Here is a 7,625-nt window from a genome sequence, read left to right as displayed (position 1 = left end):
AGTATCTGCAGCTCTTACCCTTCCCAGCAAGGGTGCTGTGTGCAGGGGGGCCCTCGTTCCATTCCCAGTGTCCCCTCCCCAAACCCCTGCACTCAAGCTCTCAGCCAGATCTGCCCTCTGCCACCTCGCCAGGGGCAGTCCCATTAATCTTCTGCCAGAGGCCTAAAATAAAAAAGCTTCTTACCTCCCGACCCCAAGGGGTTTGCATAAGAAGCTGAGACCTTTCAAAATCACCTCTGAGGGAGAGGGAGGGATGGGGAGAAGAAAGGCCCTGCATTTCTCAGAGGCCTGGGCAGGGCAGGGCCACAGCAAAGAAAAAAACACCCAGGATTCTGCTCAGGGATTCTTTGTACCCTCATCCAGTGACTGCGTTCCATTCAAATTAGCGAAGACTGTCAAGACATTCGGAAGTCCGTGCTATTATTCCACCTTTGGGTCCCGGTGACAATCAAGATTACCCTGGGCCGGGCACGGTGGCTCACGCCTGTAGTCTCAACACTTTAGGAGACTGAGGTAGGTGGATTGCTTGAGCTCAGGAGTTCAAGACCAGCCTGGGTAACATGGCAAAACTCCCATCTCTACTAAAGATGCAAAAAATGAGCCGGGTCAGGTGGTGCGCACCTGTGGTCCAAGCTACTCGGGAGGCTGAGATGGGAGGATTGCTTCAGCCTGGGAGGTGAAGGTTGCAGTGAGCAGAGATGGCGCCACTGCACTCCATTTGGGGCAACATAGCAAGACCCCGATTCAGGAAAAAAAAAAAAGTTTACCCTGAGCATAACTTCCAGGCAGGCCAGTTCCACGGGATCAAGGGACATCCCATGAAGTCAGCACTCCTAACCCCGGGGGACAGCCAGGCCCATCACCCCCGACACTCTTCCCTCTGTAATATTGGGCCGAGGCAGGTCAGCCTCAGTTCTTCACAGCTCAGAAAGAAAAAACTGGTTTGATTGAGACACATTTTGTGTTTCCTGCATTTTAAATGTTAGCTAGTGCCTATGCGAAGTCCTCCTCCCTGTCCTTCATTCCTTGACCTCAGGCAACTGAAAGAACTGGAGTCCCCCACGGGCTTCCAATCACCAGGGCGGCCTGGCCTGTCCCCCAAGAACCCCTGCTGCCTGACTCTGCAAACCCCTACCTCCTGGGGCCTCTGGGCACAGCAGGGTCGGGCTCACCTTCCCGCTCTCCTGGCCCCTTTGCTCCACGGCCCTTTCTTCTCCCCGCACGCATACATCCAAAGGTTCTGACCTTGGCCCTCCTTCCCTGGGTCGTCACCGCTCTTAGTTTACTGAGGGCCTGAACTCTCTTCTGAATCAACAAGGGATGCTGACTCCCTGTGTGGAAGGCCGTCCTGGGTACCCGACCCTCTCTCCACCACAGAGCCCTTTCCAACCTGTCCCAGCTGCATGTTCACCAAGCTCCTCCCGGGGGCCCCTCCAGACACCCTCTCCATTCCCAAGTCACGGAAGGCTCCTGGGAGACACAGGGCGCGGCCCTACCCCTATCATAGACTCAAGCTGCTGGTGTTGGCCAATCTTTTTATTCACCTTCCATTTTCCACCTAGCAAAATCCCCCAGCTCCTATTATGGGTGGTCTTCTGCTTGGCTTCTGAGGCCGCTGTCCACTGTCTTCCTCAGAAAACTACTCACAGGACCCAGCAACGGAGTCCTGGGTCAGCATGGGCCCTGAGCCTGCTCCATTCAGCTCAATATATTGCTGCTTCTCCATCGTCTCCTCTTACTTCTAGTCTGGGGAAGGCCAAGATCACTTCCTCTCCCACAGGCTCTGCCCTCCGCCTTCTCAGATCCTTTGCTTTTTTTTTAGACCAAGTTTTGCTCTTGTTGTCCAGGCTGGAGTGCAATGGCACGATCTTGGCTCACTGCAACCTCCGCCTCCTGGGTTCAATCCATTCTCCTGCCTCAACCTCCCAAGTAGCTAGGATTTCAGGCATGTGCCACTCACACCCAGCTAATTTTGTATTTTTAGTAGAGAGGGAGTTTCACCATGTTGGTCAGGCTGGTCTCGAACTCCTGACCTCAGGTGATCCACCCGCCTCAGCCTCCCAAAGTACTGAGATTATAGGCGTGAGCCACCACGCCTGGCCAGACCCTTTGCTTAATCTCAGCTCGGCCACTGATGACCTGTGTGGCCCCAGTCTCTTTGAGCCTGAGATTCTGTATCTGCAAAGGGGGAACATCCCACAATAAGGACAGAAATCATCATGCAAAGTGTGCAGCACTGAGCCTTGTGCAGAGAAGTGTTTAATCCATGGGAGCTGTAATGATGATGGTGACGAACTTGCCCTGATAACCTGTGGATCAATCCAGAAGGTTATTTTTTCCCTCCGTGACATGGACACCTGCAGGCAGGCAGAGTGCAGCTATGCCAGTCGTGGCACGGCCCGCATTCCAACAGCTTTATATGCGTGAGATCAAGTTGAGGTGCTTCCACCTCCTGTGGTTGAAAACGCATTCTTCCTGTAATCCCAGCACTTTGGAAGGCCGAGGCGGGCGGATCACGAGGTCAGAAGATTGAGACCATCCTGGCTAACACGGTGAAACCCCGTCTCTACTAAAAAAATACAAAAAATTAGCCGGGAGTGGTGGCGGGCGCCTGTAGTCCCAGCTACTCAGGAGGCTGAGGCAGGAGAATGGCGTGAAGCCGGGAGGCAGAGCTTGCAGTGAGCCGAGATCGTGCCACTACACTACAGTCTGGGCGACAGTGCGAGACTCCGTCTCAAAAAAAAAAAAAAAAAGAAAGAAAACGCATTCTTTCCTCCCTGGTGTCCACAAACTCCCTATTACTTGACTCTTCCAATTGTTCATGGTGTGCAGAATGGTGGGGCTTGGTAAGATGATGGCCCCAGCTCTGAATGCTCTGCGCATCTTCCCCACGCTTGTTTCTGTGCCCTCCCACTGCTGAAGAGATTGCTGGGGTTTCCTTGAGTATCTACTGTGTGCCAGGCACTATGCTAGATGGTGATGATGAAGATGAAGGAAGAGGAAGAGGAAGGAGGAGAAGGGGAGGAGGAAAGTGGGGGAGAGGGCTCTTGGTTACTGAGCAATTTCGTTTTTTTTAAAGATGGAGTCTCGCTCTTGTCACCCAGGCTGGAGTGCAGTGGTACGATCTTGGCTCACTGCAACCTCTGCCCCCTGGGTTCAAGCAATTCTCCTGCCTCACCCTCCCAAGTAGCTGGGACTACAGGTTCATGCTACCTCGCCTGGCTAATTTTTATAATTTTATATTTTAGAGACAGGGTTTTGACATGTTGGCCAGGCTGTTCTCGAACTCCTGACCTCAAGTTATCTGCACACCTTGGCCTCCCAAAGTGCTGGGATTACAGGCGTGAGCCACCGTGCCCGGCCTACTGAGCACTTTCTATGTGCCTGGCACTGTCCTGAGTGTTTTACACATAAGGACTCATTGGATTCTCATAACAGACCCGTTTGCCTCTCAGAAAACTCCAGATGGGTTGCTGCAGCCACCATCCTCATTTTACAGCTGCACAAACGGGCTAAGTTGCCCAAGGTCATGCAGCTCATGAGCAGAGAGGCCGGTGGTGATCTCGGTGTCCCCTTGCAGGGTCTGGACGCCCAGTCCCTGCAGTGGCAACGAGGCACACCCTGACCCTGGGGATCACTTTTCATAGAGAGGACAGGACAGACGAGGATGTGGACGCGTGCTTTGAAGTTACAGAGCCAGGCACTATGAGACCGCATCTCCACCCCCATGGGGATGAGCAGGTGGGGAGCTGCAGTTAGACTCGGACCTGGGAGATAAGAAGGCACCTGTACAAGGTGTGGGCGGAGGAGCTTCGGGTGAAGAGGGGTGCATGACTTGGCACTCAGCCATCCTGGATCAGGGCCCAGGCCCACCAGGAAAGCTGCAGGGACGGGTGATGAAATTCAGGTGTGGATTGTGGGCTGGGTAAGGGCATTCTGTTTATGTTGGATTTCCTGATTTTGATCATTATACTGCATGTATAAGAGAGTAAGAGAGTATCTTTTTTTTTCTTTTTTTTTTTTGACAGCGTCTCACTCTGTAGCCCAGGCTGGAGTGCTCAACTCACTGCAACCTCCACCTTCCCAGCTAAAGTGATCCTCCCACTTCAGCCTCCCGAGTCCTGGGACCACAGGCACGTGCCACCACGCCCAGCTCATTTTTCTGTACTTTTGTAGAGATGGGGGTCTCGCCATGTTGCCCAGCCTGGTCTCGAACTCCTGGCCTCAAGCAATTCTCCTGCCTCAGTATTGGGAATTACAAGCATGAGCCACAACACCCAGCTGAGAAAATATATATAAATACATATATTTTTTAATAAAAAAAATTTTCTTTATTTAGAGAGCAAAAAATCATCGGCTGAGAATATCTTAATTCTTAGGAAATATACACTGAAGTCTCGAGGGCCACAGAGCCTTCGAATCCCTCTCAAATGATGCAGAAAAGATACGAAAAGAGAAAGAAAAAAAGAGTGGCCAGACACAGTGGCTCATGCCTATAATCCCAGTCAGGCGTGGTGGTGTGCACCTGTAGTCTCATCTACTTGGGAGGCTGAGGTGGGAGGATTGCTTTAGCCCAGGAGGCAGAGGTTGCAGTGAGCCATGATCTGCCACAGCACTCCAGCCTGGGGGATGGAGCAAGACCTTGTCTCAAAAACAAAAAAAAAAAAAAAGGAAAGAAAGAAAGAGCTCCCTCCTCCCACTCCTGCTCTCCCTTTTCCTTTCTTCTTCCTCTCTCTCATCTTCATGTTACTCCTCCTCCTCCTCGTTCTTCATCTTTTTTTTTTTTTTTTTTTTTTTTTTGAGACAGGGTCTTGCTCTATCGCCCTGGTTGGAGTGCTGTGGTGGGTCATGACTCACTGCAGCCTTGACCTCTCAGACCCAAGCAATCTTCCCAACTCAGCCTCCAGAGTAGTTGGGACCTCAGGTGTGCACCTATGCCCGGCTAATTTCTTTATTGTTTGTAGAGACTGAGTCTTCCTATGTTGCCCAGGCTGGTCTTGAACTCTTTTGCTCAAGCAGTCATCTGGTCCTGGCCTCCCCAAAGTGCTGGGATTACAAGCGTGAGCCACCGGCACCCCATCTCCTTCTTCATTTTTGTCTAACACCTTGCCTGGCACATAGTAGATACTCAATAAAATCTCTGCTGGATGACTGAATTTAGGCTGAGGGAGAGGGAGAAGAGGGAGGCAGGGAAGCAGGAATGTCTGGGTCCTTCTTAGGCTCTCATTTGAGTGTCCTCATCCACTCTCCTGATGTTAACTTTTCACTGCCAGAATGGTGACTCCTAAATCCAGACCTCCAGCTTGGTCATGCCAAACCTATATTTAGGATTGCTTGGCAGAGAGCACATCCTTCATACCCCACTATTATCAGTGGGTTCAGTGACTCAAACTTACCCTTCCTCTTCCTTTCTAGCCAACCCTATTTTGCCCAGGTCCCTCACCATTCCTGCAGGCTCCCAGAAACCTCTAGAAACTGGGATTCCTGCAGTGGCCTCCTGCGGGGGCAATGTGACCCTCCATCCACAGTCCTTAGATTCGTGGACATTTACAGCCAGTCTAATTTTCCTGTGACACACTGCTTTCCTGCTACTTAAGAATATATTCCCATTCATCATTCTCTCCTTTCTGATTCTTTCTCTTAAGTCCCTTTCTTTATTTTATTTATTTATTTATTGAGACAGAGTCCCGCTCTGGAGTGCAGTGCTGAGATCTTGACTCACTGCAACCTCCATCTCTCAGGTTCAAGTGATTCTCCTGCCTCAGCTTCCTGAGTAGCTGGGATTATAGGTGTGTGCCACCATGCCTGGCTAATTTTTGTATTTTTAGTAGAGATGGGGTTTCACTATGTTGGCCAGGCTGGTCTTGAACTTTCGACCTCTGGTGATCCACCCACTTTGGCCTCCCAAAGTGCTGGGATTACAGGCGTGAGCCACCACACCCAGCCTTGATTTTTGTATTTTTAGTAGAGACGGGGTTTCACCATATTGGCCAGGCTGGTCTCGAACTCCTGACCTCTAGTGATCTGCCCGCCTCACCCTACCAAAGTGCTGGGATTACAGGCAGAGCCACTGAGCACAGCTCACAAGTCCTTTTCTTCTCTTCCAGCTGTATCAAAGTCCTTGGAGGCAGGCACGAATCCTATCCTGGGGTCCCTCTCGATCCCCCATGGTGCCTTGCACATTGTTGGATGCAGATATGTAGCAGCAGGAGTTCAATTGATACCTAATCGATTCACTGGTTTTTCCTGATTTCTGAGTAATTCAGTTAAAGAAATTCTCATGCTTACCTTATGTTGACATTAGATGGGAATAAAAGGACAGGATTGGAACCCTAGGCTATTTAGGGTTCCTCCTTGGGCATGCCCTGAGGGCAGAGGCAACAGCCTTTATGTTCACCCAGGAAGCTCTCTGAACCCAAGGTACTCAAGGCTCATTCTGGGTGGCTCCTATATTTTAATGTTTCCCAAAGAAAGCGTTCTGAAAAGGATGACATTGCTTTTGGAATATACATTTGTTTCTGCAAATGTTCCAAAACCCCAGCCTGGTTTAAAGCATACTCCCTTGTTGTATTCCTAGTTCCCAGCCCAAGACACGCATTTTTGATATCATAGCAAACAGTGATAGATTCTATTTCTAGTTGCTTTAAAAACAAGTCTCATGGCCGAGTCACTGTTCAAACAAGGAAGGGCTGGGTGAATAAGCTTCCTTATGTCATCTTGAGTAAAGTCATCGTCGCTAAATGTCTCACAGCCCCCAATCCCATATATTTAATTCCCTCTCTTGATATTTCATCATTTAAGCCCCTGAAGGAGAGAATGATGTAATGCCCAAAACAAGCCACAGTCGCCTTTTGGAGAAGCAGCACCAAGCATGGGCAGAATACTGTGGCCAAGTTTGCTTAGGCAAATATTCAGGTATCTGTTGTCGTTCGAGTTTCCATCTGAGATGCAGGTTCCTTAACAGGTTTCATGGAGGTTTGGATCTCTCTCTTCCATCTATTTGAAGTTTTGAACTTCAAAGCACTCTTTGAGCCCACACAAGATGCATGTGCTAGAGTCTCTCTATCATCAGGGGATAGGTACCAAAGCATTTATATCCTCCCAGAACTACAATAATATTATCTAGGACCACTCACTGTGAGCAGACTTAAAAAAACTATAATGTAAAACTTCCTGTTGTGATTTTAACCAGTCTCCTCTTGTCTGATTCTCAGGGGAGATGGTAAACAGTTCATCTGAGCTTTCTGAACAATGGTTTAGCCTCTCTATAGGAATGTAACATGGCCGACCCTTCTATAGGCCATCTGCGTTGAGTTGTTTGTCCAGGTGCAATGCATTTTTCTTGTTAATTCACAAGTTCTTCTCTGGTCCCTTTCGAAATCAGGACATCTACTGGCAACTCACGGATCCAGGGGAGAGAAAAGTGTCTTGGTCCTAGAGGGGTGTTCAAACTATGATTTATGATCAGCTTTGCCTTTCCCATCAATCACTGTGCAAACTTGGGAATGTGAGCAAGAAGGGAAACACATCACTACAGACAGCTTTCCAGTGCGGTGAGATTTTTGAGTTATAAAATATAAACTAGCCGGGCGCGGTGGCTCACGCTTGTAATCTCAGCACTTTGG

Source organism: Nomascus leucogenys, chromosome 24, assembly GCF_006542625.1.
Source record: "Nomascus leucogenys isolate Asia chromosome 24, Asia_NLE_v1, whole genome shotgun sequence".
Taxonomy (NCBI): domain Eukaryota; kingdom Metazoa; phylum Chordata; class Mammalia; order Primates; family Hylobatidae; genus Nomascus; species Nomascus leucogenys.
This window is presented reverse-complemented; position numbering follows the sequence as displayed.